Genomic DNA, 17,500 nt, shown 5'->3' with positions numbered 1-17,500 from the left:
CTAATTTCCAGCTATATGGCTCTAATACACAAAAAGAAGTACCACTGCAAAAATTAAATGAATAATACAAAAAGGAGCTGACAAAATGAAAAAAATGACAAACTCAATTTTCAGCTGTTGTATATCCATAAAATTATTTACCATAATTCACAAATCAAGGAACTAGTGAAATCATGTTAAGACAATTAAACTACTACTAAGTTGGCACCTTATAAATGCATCCAAAATAGAACATTATTCAGTATTTGTAGTTGCAATCATCAAACCAGTATTTAAAATTCTGAAAATATCACAAGTCAAAAACAGTAGAGAAAACCTAACACCAGGAAATAAATACCCGGTTCCTCATTATATCATAAATCTTGCAGGGGGCTTTCCCAAAATATCCAAGATACTGACTAAATGGAATACCTACATTACTGGCGGATTTCATCTATGCAAACAGTAAACAATACTATCCTTTGAAACATCCCAGTGTCCCAGTCAGTGTAACTATCAATGTACTTCCAAAGCAGATTCCAATGCAAGGGCAGCCAATCAGGAGAGGAAGAAGGGGACTGGGTCCCCAAACCACTACCTTGGACAAATTAGCCAATTGTAATGCTGCTACACTTTTCACTCCACTGCAATACACTGAAAAAGGGGTGTTATGGTGGGGTGTCTACTGAATTATATTTTTAAATTATTTCTTGTTCTACAAACATTTTTTTTTTCAAAAAGCTCTTACGGCAGAACACTGGTATGTCTGGAGCTGCTTCATATCAGCTACCTGGTCAGAAGCAAATGCATGATTTTTCTTTTATGAATTTGTTTAATGGTTCAGTCAGCCCAGGTTAAGAAGAATGCTAGCAAGAAAGAGCACTGCGCAGACAACTAGAGAAAAGTCATTAGTTTAGAACATATGTAATGGAGGGTATACCTCAAAACTATCTGGAATTTTGCACACTATCCTTGACTGCCTCCTACTTGTGCCCTGACCACTATAAAAAATGCTGATTTTTTTTCTCTAGTAAATCACTAAGGATTGCAGTTTATCAGTAATGCCAGACAATAGAGTTTCATGCTTCTTATTGTTAAAATGTAGGTTGATGCAAAATCTGTTCTATTAACTTTTTAAATAGATCAGAGTAGGTTGCCCTTGACTTTGGCACTTTGCCCCCCCCACAGACACGTGCACACACACACATTATTTTGCCTTTCTTGAGCAAAGAAATTGAGGGGTGTGATGGAGGGTATCAGTAGCATTGTGCTACAGGTAGGATTACTATGGAATTTGGAGTCCATCCTAGACAGATGGTTTACCCATGTAAAGCTTTACCAAAAATGTATGAAACTGCTACTTAATCTGTGCATCCCCAACCCCCCAGGAAGGGGACAGAGTATTTAACTTTGTAACCCCCCAACTAAGCTCATTGATACGATACAGCCAGGATGGATGTATTCATCCAGGCTGGTTTGTTACCTATCGGTGAGGAACATTTGTCATGTTAAGTCTTACAAATAACATGTTCTTCACTGCTGCACGTGACTTGTCTGTTAACACATTCAATATAAAGAAATTGTTCTTTGTCCTAAATAATATGGAACCATTTTAATTAACCAAAAAACTAATTATACATAACATTAACAGTCATGTTGCAAGATTCCTAGATGAAGTGCTAGTAAGTGGGTTACAAATGTTCCTGTTTTGGGCGAACTGGCAGCACTGCCATTGTCTGGTTGAGTGACCTGCTGATTCTGTAGCGGGACCGAGGTTTTGTCACATTTTACTGAGAGTTGTTCTATTCATCCCAGGTATAACTTATGTAAACTCCAGCTTTACGCCATAGCATATCTCCTGCTCCGAGGTGATCTCTGACTAACATACAAAGCTATGTCAAACTCAGAGCTGTTGGACATGCTACACCTAAAGAAATCCCAATCCCTCCGAGCTACATGATCTAGGAACCTAAAGCTCGTCACCACAATAAACAGAACATGCTGGAGGGATGGAGTCCTGTCCCAGAGACTTCCCATACTTGAACAAACTACCCATCTATGTCAAGCAGAGTTCCTCATTAGCACTCTTCAAGAAAAATCTTGATGAGTGGATGGGAAATAGGAAATTCACCCCGGGGATCACTTCTGTGGCTCTGTTCGATAGGGGCACAGGAAAATAACTTTCTTGGGTGGCGAAATCCAGGGAACCTTGTTAGCTAGGCTTACTTAGGCCCTTGGGCCAATAGCCTAGTACCTACCTATGAACCTATTGACCTTGAGGTCTAGCAGTACATAAGTAGCCATCAGTTGGATATTATTGGAACAGGAAATGAATTTAAGTTGCAGCTTTTTTTATGTTTCACTGCTGCAAAAATGCTTAACAAGTTTCCAAGTCAAGACCATGTTCTTAAAGTTACGACATTTCAGACCATGTTCTTAAAATTATGACATTTCCTATTACTCCTGCAAGGAAACTGGAAGTATTGCTCTCTGCATGGAAGTCTGTGCAAATGATGATGAGGCTGAAAGTAGTTTTTGCTACCACCATAAATGTAGATCGAAGAGATCACATTGCTGCAGTCCTTACACTTGGGTACAGTCCGCTGTACTATGTTCTTCATCTCACATTGCTGCAGTCTAGAATCCCAAAGCAGAGGTAAGGAGTGCCCTGCAAAACAGCAGTGGCAAAACCAGCCCTGGATTTAGAGTAAAGTGGTAGGTGATAATGCCTAGAGAAAGTATGCACTGAACTCCAAGTAGCTGCCTCCAAAATATCCTTGGTTGCCACCCCTCAAAAAAAGCTGTAAGTGGCAGTAGCCCTAGTGGAATGAGGCCTAATCCCAGCTGGAATCTCCTTGCCATGATGGGAATAACAGAAAGCAATGCAAACCAATCCACTTTAGTTTAGTTTTTTTTGACACACACTTGCCCTGAGAAAACAAAAAAACAAAAAAAACAAATAACTGCTGAGACTGCCTGAACCTGTCCCTGTCCAAATAAATAAATGCAAAACTGTGTGTACAATCCAAGCAAAAAAATTTTTTCCTTTTTATTTTGGGATTTGCAAAAAAAGGCAAATGAAAGTTTGGTTTTAAAAGCCACACAGAAACCACTTTAGGCATAAGGAAAGGATTAGATGCGTGAAGATACCCTATCCTTATGGAAAATTAAGAAAGGCTCAACCCAGAAACCCTTCTTGCAGAGGTAATGGCCAACAAAAGGCAGTCTTCCATGATAAATATTTCAACTCAGTAGTAGCTGCAGGCTCAAAAGGTTGTAGAAGTGAGTTTCTCAACACAAAATTGAGATCCCAAGCAGGAGTCTAAGAAATTGCTTGAACAAAGGATGAGAAAACAATGGTGGGTCACAGTCATAGTGAGCTGAAATTGCTGCAGCATAGAAGAGAAGGACAAACCTTTGTCCAGTAACTCAGTAAGATATTGAAGAGCCACACTTAAATTAGGCTCAGAACATCAAAATCCTTTGCTGCACTCCAAAATAAAAATCTCTTCCATTTATCACTTTCCTTGTACTAGGCCTTCTAGCTTCCAAAATCACATTCAAAACTTGTTGTGGAAGTTGAGACCCTCTATGGTTCAAAACAGAATATGCCAGGCTGTTAGGTGAAGAGAGTGAAGTTTGACATTGAGCAAATGACTGTCCTCCTGGGACAACAAAGGCCATGGAGGCTTCCATACCAGACTTCTCAGTAATGGGTACCAGTGCTGTCGAGGCCAATCTGAGCTATTAAAATCATCCTTGGCTTGTCCTGTCTGACCTTTAGAAGTACCTTTGGGAGGAGAGGTGGAAAGGCATACAGATGAAGATTGCTCCAATTGAAAGAAAGAGCATCCACTTTCCAAGCTGTAGGATGAAACCCAAAACTTTGGCAGCTGATGGTTTAGTGGAGAAGCGAACAGATCTATGTCTGAGTTCCCCATGACACTGTCAATTTCTGAAATACATGAGTCAACACATCTGCTAAGTTTCTGTGCTGTGCAGAGCAGAAACCTTTGAGAAGATTGAGCTGTAACTGAGAGCAGTCTCACAAAAAAACTGCTTGCCTGCATAGAGGATAAGAATGTGTTTCCCCTTGCTTGTTGATGTACCACATGACAGTTGTGTTGTCTGTTAGAATCAACACCTGCCCTGGAAGAAGTAAAAATGCAAACTGGACTGCTAACATCTCCTTCAAGTTGATATGTAGATGTTGTAGTCTGGCAGGCCACTTGTCTTGTATCCACTTTCCATTTAGATGAGCTCCCCAAGCTTTGTCTGAGGCATCTGTGGCTGGGGAGAGAGTCCCTTGTTTAGTGACATTCCCTGAGCCCCACACAAAAAATTCTTTTGAATGCAAGGTATTATTTGAATGACAGTGTCCAGATCCTGGCAGTGCTGTGTCCATACATTTTTGAGATACCATTGTAGCTTCCTCATATGCAGTTTGGCATTGGGAAGCACCAGAATACAAGATGCCATGAACCCTAAGGCTTGAAGGACTGTCCTTGCAGTCAGCCCGGACTGATGAGATAGTTGATGGAAGTAAAGGAAAGACTCTTTCAAAAAGGCCATCTGGGGTGCTGTTTTCAGTCTTTCACCCCGAAAGCACATGTCCCGAGAGGGGACTAGACTGGGCTTTTTTTTCTTCACAGAAAACCCCAGGCAACCTAGCACCGCTATCACATATTTCAAATGATGAAGTTCGTCCCCTTCCTTGAGCCAGAATCAGGCAATCGTCCAAATAAGGATAGATCTGTATTCCTTTTAGCCTGAAGAAAGCTATCACTGGAGCCAACTTTCGTGAAGTGAACACTCTAAGCAGTAGATAAGCCAGAAACTTTCGAACACACTCTGGGCGCAGTAGATAAGCCAAAGGGCAATGCAGAGAACTGATAGTGAGAAGTCCCCTGCAACTTAGTCCGATAGGAACATGAAGGTAAGCCTCCTTGAGATCCAAAGTTACCATCCAATGATCCTTGCCCAGCAGAGGTAAAAGCTGTTGTAACGTCAACATTTTGAACTTGGGAATGTCCAGATAAGTGTTGAGGATAGATAAATCCAAAATTGGTCTCCACGTGTTCCCCTCCCCTTCTTTAGGAACACAGGGCAAGAATAAATACCTAGGGCCTTCTTCATAGGGACCCGGCTGTATGGCCCTATTTGGAGTAACAGAGAAATTTGCTTGTGAGCCTCTATTCTTTGTTGAGGAGGAACGTCTGGCATGCCTTTGAAAGGAGGCAAGGTATGGAAATAAAACCTGTAACCGTGGTGTATGATATATCCACCCATCTGTCTTGGGTATAAACTCCAATTTTCTTTGAAAAGTGCCAACCTTCCTCCCAAAGGTGCTTCATTGGGTCTGTTGAAGGGACTGACCCCTGCCCTCTCACCAAGACTGTGCAGGTGAACTCCCTGTTCTAGGCCTGAAAGAGAGCTCTGCTCCCTACCACGCCTAGATCTACCCCTAGACTGGGAATCATATAGAAGAAGGAGTCCACCCCTTAGTAGGCCAATTTCTACTAAACTTTGGAGGCTGAACCTGCAAAAATCTTTAACAGTCTGCATAGACTTAGCTTGTCTTCCATTTTCTTTAAAACTGCCTCAACAGGAGAACCAAACAACACATCAGATTGTAAAGGAGCATCTAAAATCCTTGTTTTAACATGGTCAGATAAATTTTGATCCCTCAGCCAGGCGCGTGCCTGCAGAACTGACCCAGTGGTGGCCCACCCTAGACGAGGCCTGTACAGCATCAAAACCACATTGCAAAGAATGCTTACCCACCTGTTCAGAAACATGTACTAAATCTTGTAACTCTTTACAATCAATACCTTCCACCAGAGCATCAACCTTAGACTTCAATTGTGAAAGGAGATAGTTTTGGTATTTCAACATGTGAAACTGGCAATTCAAAGCCCTCATAGCTAGAGTGGAAGAAGTATAAACTTTCTTTCCCCATCTATCTTTATCTGCAGGAACCGGATTCTTGACAACAGAAGCCTTAACACCTTTAGGCCCCTGGCTAACAGTTTCTGGGTCTGCCCTAGGACTCTTAAAAGATACTTATGAGCTTCAGGCACCCTGTAATACCTATCCGGTTTAACAGGAGCAGGAGGCAAGAATCAGGATTAAGAGAAGCCTCTGTAAAACATCTTCCACTACATCCAAAACAGGAGGTATAGCCAAGGCCTATGCTGGGGTAAAACAAAAATTCCCTAAGCCTTTTCCTGGAATCAGAGAAGTCCTGACCTTCCCACTTAAAATGCTCCCTCATGGAATGAAGAGTTTCTGAAAAGAAAAATCCTCAGGAGGAGCAGAAGGAGTAGAATCATCCACATCAGAATCAGAATACGGAGAGTACTCCTGCAAGTCTTCAGCCCAAGACTCTGAAACATCCAAGCCTGCTCAAAACTCCCTAGCTCAGGCTCCACCCTAGGTCTCTTATCAGGAGGGGCAAAGAACCCTAATCAAAGTAATCAAATCTTCTGCCATTTTAAGCATATGCTTCTTGGGCACAGTTCCTGAAGAACTAGGGGTGACACCAACTGAAGCTAAACCTGGCCTGCCTCTGGGAGAAGCCTTGGAAACAGAAGGAGAGGGCCTAACCACCCTAGGCAGGAGGGGAGTATAGTAACCTGAGAAGCCCCATCACCTGACCTGCCTCCTGAGAGGCCACATCCTGCAATAACAAAGTCTCTCCCTGGGATCCCAAAGAAACCTCGGGAACCACCGGCTCCACCGACACCTCTAAAGAACCATCGACGGCATTTTATAATAAGACTAACCTGGCACAATCTAATCTTCTCTTTATAGTGCGCTTGTGAATCTAGCACAAGAACGACACCCAACAACCTCATGCTCAGGCCCTAAACAAGGAATACACAAAGTATGATAGTCTCTATCGGTATCTGTTTCCCACAAGAAATACAATTATTCACTTTTCTGACATCCGGTAAACCACTGAGGCAAGAAAAACTAAAATATTCTACTTAGCCAATGACTGACTCTGAAAAAAAAAAATCGAAAAATTTCAGACGCCAACCCGCACTTGCAATACTGCTTCTGCATCGGACCATGCGGCAAAAGACTGAGGATATGACGCTGGTCAGCGCGATTTGTACCCTGACGTCCTGATGTCAGTCAAATGCGCCTTGACCGACGCCAGCCTTAGATATTTGGGCGACGAGGGACAGCGGACTACCCAAGTGTAAGGACTGCAGCAATGTGAGATGAAGAACATCAATTAATCAATGAATTTAAACAGTATCAGACTGAGGACGTGGAAAACTGACTGGTCAGTAAAATACTTCTTAAGGCAAGTGGGAGATGTTCAACAATCAAAAAATGGCAAAAAAAAAAAAAAAAACTAAAAATAATATGGATTAGCACAGGTCACAAAAGGAAGCTGTGTGCATATCTGAAGTATAGTCCAATGACAGGCTGTGTGGATCTAAGCAGTGAAGAAAGGAAACCAATCCATTTGCATCTTCAGGCAAAGGAAGACACAGGTATGATGGGATACACCTAAATGATACAAATTTACCCTTACAATGACTATTCCCAAGCAGACAGTCTGGACAATACTGAATAATTCAGGGCCATTAAAGTGTCTTCCTTTTCCTCCCCCAAAATTTATTCATTTGTTTTTGTTTACCGGAAGAGTCCAACTGGGTAATACCCATTTTCAGCTGAGGCCTGCATTATACTAAATCCCAGTTAAACACAATGTAGTCACATTTCTATTCACATTTATACACATAAAGTAGTTACATTTATACATTCTAAGATTTTACAGACATAGAACATCCTAAAGTGAAAGCCCGTGTGCAACTTAGTGGATTGTACAGGCAGCAGTTATGTATAAAAATTGTTTTGCCATTTCAGTGAGAAGTTGAGATTTTAAGGAGAGTATTTGTAGAGTATCATACAGTGAACACAGTGTCTTAACCTGGTGATGAGCATGTGCAGGATCTGGACTAGTTATAATGTTGCTTAAGCAGTCGTTTAAAACTACTGAGTTTGACAGAGTTTTATTTGTGTGGGGATACTATTTCAGAGTTTAGCATAGTATTGGGAGTATAGTGAGTCTCCTGCAACATTATTTGATTTGTCAGTAATAAGAATTTGTTACTAGAATGGAGGTCCCTTGCTGGACAATAGGGCAGTAATAAGTTTGGCAGTGTAGGGCATTTTTCTGGATGATGAATGAGTTTGTGCACTGTAGTTAGTTGTGAATATGTTAGGTAGATGGGTAATTCAAGCCAGTTTAACTGCTTTAAGCTATGACAATGGTGAGTCCTATGAGGGAAACTGGTGGCAAATTTAGGTATTTTATTATATCAGGAGGAGAGTTTCTTTCTTTGAAGTATAGCTTAAGTTTGTTAGAGTTAGCAATAAGAAGGCAGTTGCTAGGGTTTTTCTTGCAGTATCTGTAAGAAATCCATTGATCGTATAAAAAGAGCCTAGTTTCTTATGTGTAGATTTAATGGTGTGCAGTATATGCTGGTCATATTTGAGAGTGTCATCTATTATAAAGCTTAGAAGTTTACTATGTTACACTTTCAATTATAGTATTATTTGCTGACTTTATGATAAAAAATTGCTTTTGATTTTGGCAGCTTTTCTGCATTAACTTAGTTTTCTTGAGATTGAGTAGGTTTGATTCTTTGCGCCAGGTTTATACAGAGGAGAAAAATTTGGGGGTAATATCTTGGAGCATATTTATGGCTGAGGCCACACACATTAATGTTGAGTCTTCTGCATACTGAACTAAACTAGCATGGTGAGTGGAGATGTGGAGGTCATTAATAAATATATTAAATAGGAGAGGCTCCAGGATAGAGCCCTGAGGGACATCTGTAGTAACTGGTTGAAAGGATGGGTAGGTTTTGTTGCTATATAACAGCTGGTTACCTGCTAGATAGTTAACTAAGAAACCATGACAAACATTACACTGAGTAAAGTGAGTCTGGGTTCTGTTTTTTGTTGACAGGTATTGGTTGACTGGTTTATTTTGAGATTGGAAGTGATGGTTTTATGAACAGTGGGGCCTGGTTTGGGGTGAATATCTCTGCTAAGTTTTTGAACTGATATTTTACAGAGGGGAAGAGTGTAGACAGATATTTTGTTCTTGGTTTGGTATTTGATCATAAATTTGGCTACTTAGTTTGGAGATATTTATAGATAAATAAATCAGATGTGATTTATTTGTAGAGATACAGTGTTATGGAGAAAGACAAGCTGTACAGATGTTGATACTCTGTGAGGATGGGTTGATTACTACTTCCATCATAAGGAGAAAGGATAAGATGGGTCAAATTAATCTTAAACTAAAAGGTTGTGGCCACTAACAAGTATAAATCAAAGGATTTATCAAAATGCAATTGGTTAAATTAAATTAATGGCACACTAAGCTCTATTTATAGACACATATTCAAAAGCAGCAATTGAGGCAGTGGATAAATGATATAACAAATTCAAGGTTTTACTATCAAAATTACGGGAAAAAAAATGTGTACTTATTAGCGAAGTGTTTCACTGAAAGTACACAATTCCGAACGTTCCCAATGTCGAAAAACAGCTGTTAATGTCGAAAATGTCATTCACGACATTTGACACAACAGCAATCCCACCCTTCCCTTAACTCCCTAACTAGCTAGCCTAAAATCACATTTATGCAGGGGGGGCAAGCCCCCCTGCACCCCCCTGTGGAGGGCTGCATCCCTCACACCCCTCCAACTTAATATTCCAACTCCGAGATCGCACTACAGTGAGGAAAGGGATGTATTTCCCTAACCGCACTGTACCATGATCCCTTTACATGAGCAAACATTATAATTACGAATGCACAGTCCATTCGTAATTATACCGTTCACTCACGTAACCTGCCTCAATATGAAGTATTCGAACATCTGTTGTTCGAATACTTCATAGCCGAGCAATTGCACGGCGAAATTGTAATGGTAAATCAATTCAAGCATAACCAAATCAATGCCAGTATACTCAATACTGACTGGAAAATAAAATAAAACAAAAAGAAAAGAGAAAACTAGTTAGAAATTCAGAACAAAACAAACCCTGAGTTTGGTTTTGGAACCCTTGGCTGCTTTTGTTGTTTACCTAGTTAGAAATTTAAAATTTAACAAAAAAGAAAAAGAAAAACTCCGTATAGCCACCAAAAAAGTCTCAACAAATACTAAAATTACAATAAATAAAATCACTTCCCTCATGTTAAAACTGATAGTAGGAGGTGGTTTCTTTTTTGTGTGTTGGCAGTCTTTCTAATGATGCTTGCAAGTGCCAAGTCCAACGATTTCAAGTATGCAATAAAACAGTATTAATATGGGAATACAACTCCCCCAGTCACATCTGATCCTTAATGTATACATATGAACTAAACAGGACCTTCGTCTTTTCCACAGTGTGGAGAAACAGCATCATTCCTCAGCAGCCAAGAATGCACTGAAGGGGAAGCACTTTCCAGAACATGACTACCAGGTCAGTGTTTCTGAATGGGTTCCAACACATAAATCATAACGTATTAATACCAAGGATTTGGATTTCAGCATGCCATAAATGGGATCAGACCGGAACATCCATGCCGGGTATCTCTACACCATGAAATCACTAATCAGGACTGAATTGCAGAATGACAGCATCAAAGTTCCTGGACTGTGGCCCAAGGCTCAGTATTTAAAAAACATGCATTAAAAAGAGGAATAGAGAGGATAACTGGAGAGGACAATTGATTAACTGACAATTTCATCTAAATTAAACTCGCCCAGTCAAAATTGTTGAAAGTCTTTTTCACTAAAGCACAATTTAATGTAATTCAAAATAACTTCATATAATCAAAAACACAAAGGGAAAACTTTTTCAAAACCCCATATTATGTGGGTCTTTGCTTCAACACCTTCCTTACTTAAATATATTAACGCCAGATTCATATAACGCTGAAGAAAAGTGAAAATAGCACACACAGGGAATCAGTGTCAGAGCACATACACAAACCATATCAGCAGTGACGACAAACACCAGCTAAAGCTTCTACAGACACTTCTACATATTCCTAATTTTATACTACATAACTATATGCAGCTATGTCACATTCAGTGATACAGAACTATATGCAGCTGGGGGGCGTGGCCAACATGCAGAGGAGATAAAAGCAGAGTTCTTCAGCTCTGCTATATTTGCAATATTTCTGACAGGAAATTTTATTTCTACGTTATTGTACTTTCTTTGTTTTTTTTTTAAAAAAGTTAATAGCTGAAACTTTTATCTACGATAACAAATAAAAATTATCTGAATAATCTTATTTTTTCCTGTCAAACAACTAACAGAGATATTTCTTCTGACAAGATGAGTTATTCCAAATCTAATTCTCAAGATATTACATTCAAGAAGGAACTTCAAATGGTTTGACTAACATACAGGAACTATCAACAAAAATAGACAAAATGGACATTAAGTTAGACAACTTCAAAGACAAATGTGCAAAACAGATGGAGCAAATACAGGAGACTCTTAACCAACAAAAGGTACAAATAATGGGAATAGAAGAAGCTATAAAATGTTGAAAAAAAAAAAACAAAAAGAAGAACATGAAGATGATGAATGGAGAGGCAGCACAAAATAAAAAAAATAAATCCCCAGGAACTAGTGATAAAATTATTATTCGCTTCATCAAACGACTTCATGAAGTCGCTTGATGAAAGCGGATATAAAATTTTTAGATGCTATAAATGATGTTGAAAAAAAGACTGTCAGAAGAAGAAAATAACACAGATTACTTATAAAACTGAACACACTTTTGCTTTTTAACATCTTGGCTCTCTAATACACTTGAATTACCTGAAGCCATGTCATATGGGACTGAGAGGGCACATAGATCTCTTACTAAAGTTTCATCTAATTAAAACAATGCTCCAAAATCTGTAATAGTTAAATTCTTCTCATCACAGGACAAATAACCGATTCTTTAAACTGCATGAGCAAAATTTCCAATTAAGTAAATGATAGGAGATTTGACAATGACTATTCTTTGACAGTAATTTCAAAAAGGAAATGTTTTCTACCATCAATCAAAGAAATGAAAAAGAAACAGATCAAAGTCCATCTACTTTTTCCAGCAAGACTAAAAATATGTCTTCCCGATGAGATAAAAATCTGCGAGGACCAAGTCTCTACTTTAACCTTCATAAAAAACAAAAATAAATAAATAATTGAGCAGTCTGTAGAAATGGAATAGAATACTAGTTTCTTGAAAAGAATGGCAGAAAGAAATGTTTGGAAAAATGTGGAAAAGAAGAAATTAAAAGACAAATTACTTCTCATTTAGTAAAGCTTATATGTTCTTTTATAAATTCCATTTCAGTCAAGTATGATACAGCCTTCATACTATACAAGAAAAAAGAAAGTAACTTCATCAAGCTCTTTTTCGATAAAAGAGATTTAACATACTCAGTAAAGGTAATACCAAACATTTTTTCCTATATATATATCTGCATGCATATCAAACTGAACTATTTATCTCTTGTTAAAGCTGAAGGTTTACTTGTTATTAGACTAGGAATACTAGTTATCACATTTACAAATTATATTTGCTTATTTGGAGTGACATCAGTGAAGTTAACATAACTAACTTGAATGAGTGTATAAATAATTGATAAACATAATATGCATATAGTACTTCTAAGAGTCTGCTTCATATTTTAAATAAGGTTCCCTTGATCTATAAGTTATTCAAGATAAATGTTCATTCCCAATGAACGAAATCACACAGATGGTGATTATAACATGTGGATCTTTATTGTAGTTCTTCCCTAACATCTTTTTTGCCTGCATGTCACCAGTTTTTTTATTTGTTTAAAACTGTTTATATTATGAACAGAGTTTCACAGGGTAATTTATAGGGCAGTTTTTAAGTTATTATATGGTTCAAGAAACAATAAACAGAGCTTTTCATATGCAGCATTTCCCATTGCGAAAAGCGGGACACTAAGGTTAAAGAAGTAATCTTGAGGAAGCTGTCATCGGTAGCAGTGTTTTGAACTGCTGAATCACTGTACAGTTCCCACATCAGGGAAAGAAAGCTTCCATAACACATTAATGCCTTCTCTGCCTGAACTATACCCTTATCGAACATGCAAGAGGATACTAAGCGAACTGTTGAAAAATGCACACACAATGTATGCATAAAAGAAGGGGTGAGGAAATACATAAGAGCAATGAACGATGCTTACATCAAACTGAATGTTAACGTAATGCTTCACTTGTTTTCACTTTTAATAGCCAATATCGTTGAAACACATTAAAAGTGAACTTTAGAGTGGTATACTAATAATAATGTGGGCTTTCAACTGGTTTGCACAGTATAGGTTATGTTGATTTGGGAGTAACTGACTAATATGTGTAATGACTCGCAAACCCTTCTGCTTCTCTCAGAAAGTCAGTGTGGGGACTAAGGACAGCTACAGACTGAATGGATACTGTTGATTATTTGTTATGTTGATGGCTTGGGGCTTGTGGATGACATGGGTGACAGAGGAAATGTTTTGAGATAAGCTGTGAGACGGAGAACTTGGGGAGATGAGGGACATTAATTGAGTGTTGTTTTTAGTGGTAATCCTAGCTGAGAAACACCCTCAAATGAAAGCATTTATTGGAAAACTAAGTGTGCCTAACTTCCTATACACAAGCGTGTGATAAAGCAGTTTTGAGGAGAAAATCTTTGCATAGCTCATAAAGGATTATATAAACTTTTCTTGCTCTAAACAAAGACACTGTATAATTCTGAGTGCACAGGGCAGTTACATTATAGACTAAAACAAGACAACGTCATGCTGCTAAATGTTATTAGCAAGTAGTTACTAATTTATTGTTAGAAGGAGTACACTGAAAGAATGAAGAAAAATACACAGCATAAAACTATTTTAATTGTCTCTGATCCTTGAAAGATCATGAACTCTTATTTGCATGTCAGGATTTCATTATAATGAAACTAAATCTTAAAAGTGAAGGGGTGATAGACAGGGAGCCGAAATAATATGTAAATGGTGAACAGAAAGTACATACACTTATAACATCTAAGTGTGGACTATGATTTTTTCAAAGCCAATAAAGCTGAAACAGACCGCTTATTTTATGCTTCACGTTTCAATATTCATGCAGGAGAGCTTGTCACAATGGTTATTATATATGTTATGTGAACACAAAGTATAGGGTTTGACTCACACTTCAGAAAGAAAGAGTGGCTGATTTTAAAGTGACCCTTCAGGGCAATTGGCTCAAAGATTACTTATGAATTTGCATATGACAATATCTTTTCTCGAAGGTTTATAATAACATTGTTTATTTAATAACCAGAAGTGTTCCCTAGTCCTAGCCAGATAGTCCTCCTAGTACAGTAGATGTGGTTATGTGCAGATGCTATAAACAACTGACAATAACCAATAAGGAAAAGAATGAAGGAGAAATGAAAAGGGAAAGAGGAATAGAAAAGAAAAGGGTGAAAGGAAAAAAATAAAAGATGCAATGGTTAGCACTTGTTAATCTTGGAACATACAAAATATCATTAAAGTATGGACTGTTTGTAAACACTTACGTACTTTAAAAAATGTAGCCATGTTTTTCAAAATAAGAATCAACTGAACACACAGTATAACACTAAAAATTTGGAAAGCTTTATAAGAGTTTCCTATTCTTAATACTTGAAGAATCTCAATCTGATAATCATAAATCTCTTGTGCATTGTATGTGCAGCTACATATTACTCCCTGTATTAAATACGTTGTATTAAGTCTATACAAGTTCCTATTATACATATAGCTGAGTGTGCATAAATTTGTATATGCATTGATGTTTTTATGTTTTTGCATGTTACAAATTACATGTTCTGCCATACATACAAAAATGACAATATACTTTAGTAAAATACTGAATTTACATAAAAACTTTAATAATGAGAGTTGATATAATTGTAATGACATTTCATTTCTTTTTTATTAAAACATGATAGAGCAAGTTAAATATAATATGGCTGAATTGAACAAATCTTGCTTCTACAGCTAAGTAGAATGACTTGGATAGATTTACTGTTCAAGTCTGGAGTTTTAAACTCCATAGGGGGAAGGGTAGTTAGATTTATTTTATCTTACTTATGTTTTGGATCATACATGCATATTTTGGTATCTACGAATTCACATAAATTGATCACTAACAATATTATAAACTTCTTGAGTTTTTCCACTCTTAATACTAATACAAAAAATCTCTACAGGCAAAACTGGACCAATATATCCTATCTTTCAATACATTTCAAATTACTTATTTTCTAAGTTAAGAGATGACAAATCTAAAATGCATCTTAATCAATATAAATGGGCTAAACAGTGACTGCAAAAGAAATAATTTTTGTAAGTACATGAAACTAATTTCCCCACAGGTAATATTTACTCAAGAAACATTTACTGGCAGAGGATAAAACAACACTTAACAATAAGCATTATACAGTTATTGCAAATTCTCGATTTGGACAGAAAAGAAGAGGGGAAGCTATACTTTGGAAAAATACTCTTTCACTACCAAATATTCTGAGCACATATGCTGATGATAAAGGCATGTTATGTTTAGTAAATATACAAATCAACACAAAGACATGCACTCTGGTTAATATGTATTGGATAACAGGTACAGGTGTTAAAGCAGACAAACCAACTGGATAAGATTTTGCAGAACTCAAAGGATAACCTAATTGTGGCAGGAGATTTTAATTTTATTCTTAATGAAAAAGATACTAACACAACAGGAAAATGCATATCAGCTGCGGTGAAAGCTTTAATAAATTTCAATAACCATCTTAACATTAAAGTTACCAATCAATGTCTAACCAGTGATTCTCTCTTTTTTACACAGTTTTTGAGTAGACATGGTACACCCTCCAAGATAGAGTCTTTGTATCCAATGATTTAATCACTTACTTACATAAAATTAAAACAGTTTCTTGTCCAGTCTCAGATCACAATGTTATGACATTTGAAATTTTCTTGAAAGATAATAAAAATGTACAAATTAAGTGACTCCCCCCTACATCACTAGTCTAAAAGATTTTAAGGAATTTTAAAACAAAGAGATCGGAACATACATAGAGATTAACAATACAGATGAAATATCAGTAGTATACATATGGGATGCTCTCAAATCATATTTAAATAGGAAAATAATTCACTGATATTCTATTAAAAAGAAAGACTGGGTCAAGGACTTGATGGATTTACAACAGAAAGTTGATACAATAAAGCTAAAAGAACAAACAAAAAAACAAACAAAATAAAAACATATCTAGAAATATTAAAGCACAAAGCTAAACTAAAGTTAGAAAAATAAAGCTAGTGAATCATACAATAAACTCAAAATACTTGCACAAAGTAGCAACTAGAACTAAATGATCAAAACAAGACATATTAAAGAATTGTATAGTGAATGTGGTAAAGGAAGAGTCACTGCAATTGAAGATATTCTTAATGTATTTAGAAAACATTTAATTAAACTTAACCAAAACAATACAACAATGAACCAGCAGGAAATAAAAACATTCATTAGAAAATATACCAAAAACTAGATGACAGAACAACCGACTGAGAAAAATTGATGAATCCATATCAGTGACTGAAATCATAAATCAAATAAATAAATTAAAACTTAACAAAGCTCCAGAAAACGACAGTATGATTCCCGAACTATACAAACTAATGCCAAAATCTGCATTAAAATCTGCATTAAATATACTACTTCATACATTTCAAACAGTTAAAAACTTATAAGTTCCACCATCATGGAAATGCACACTTATTTCGCCAATATTAAAATCAGACAACGATCCTACAAAATGTACATCATACAGTCCAATTTCATTATTAAACGTTGACTACAAATTATTTATGTCTATAATTGCAGACAGAATCCAACAAATTTTACCTGGTCTAATTCACAATGACCAAACTGGTTTTATAAAAAAACAGAAGCACTTATGATAATATCAAAAGAATTTTAACTAGAATTGACTATACTAACAATACTAATGAATCTAACATTAATAAGTTTAGATATCAACAGTGCTTTTGACACAGTCAACTGAAACTAACGTCTATTAATATTACAGGAAAATTACTTTTCAAATGAATTTCAACAACTTATAAAGAACCTTTATGCTAACTCATTAGCTTACATAAAAATAGGATCTTACATGTCACAATCGATACAGATAACTAAAGGAACAAAACAAGGATGCCCACTATCCCCTTGACTGTTCACAATGGTTATGGAACCCTTTGCAAATTATCTAATAGTGATATAGTAGGTGTCCAATTTGGTCATAATTTAAACTCAAAATATTACTATTTGCTGATAACATTTTACAACATTGAAAGACAGCAAAACCTCTCTTGTCTATTCAAGTTTATTAAAACTTTCAATCCACATCAGGGCTCTCATTTAATGAGGGGAAACCAAACTTTTGTGT

General features: G+C 36.9%; 1 protein-coding gene across 1 annotated transcript in view; it reads right to left on the bottom strand.

Moving 5' to 3' along the window:
- Nucleotides 1-17,500, bottom strand: part of LOC122810291 (putative solute carrier family 22 member 31) — a 522,681-nt gene that overhangs the window by 137,278 nt on the left and 367,903 nt on the right. The window lies entirely within an intron of this gene.

Source organism: Protopterus annectens, chromosome 8.part1, assembly GCF_019279795.1.
Source record: "Protopterus annectens isolate FY-2018-M chromosome 8.part1, PAN1.0, whole genome shotgun sequence".
Lineage (NCBI taxonomy): Eukaryota > Metazoa > Chordata > Ceratodontiformes > Protopteridae > Protopterus > Protopterus annectens.
Note: the sequence above shows the minus strand (reverse complement) of the source record. Positions and strands in the feature narration are given on the sequence as shown.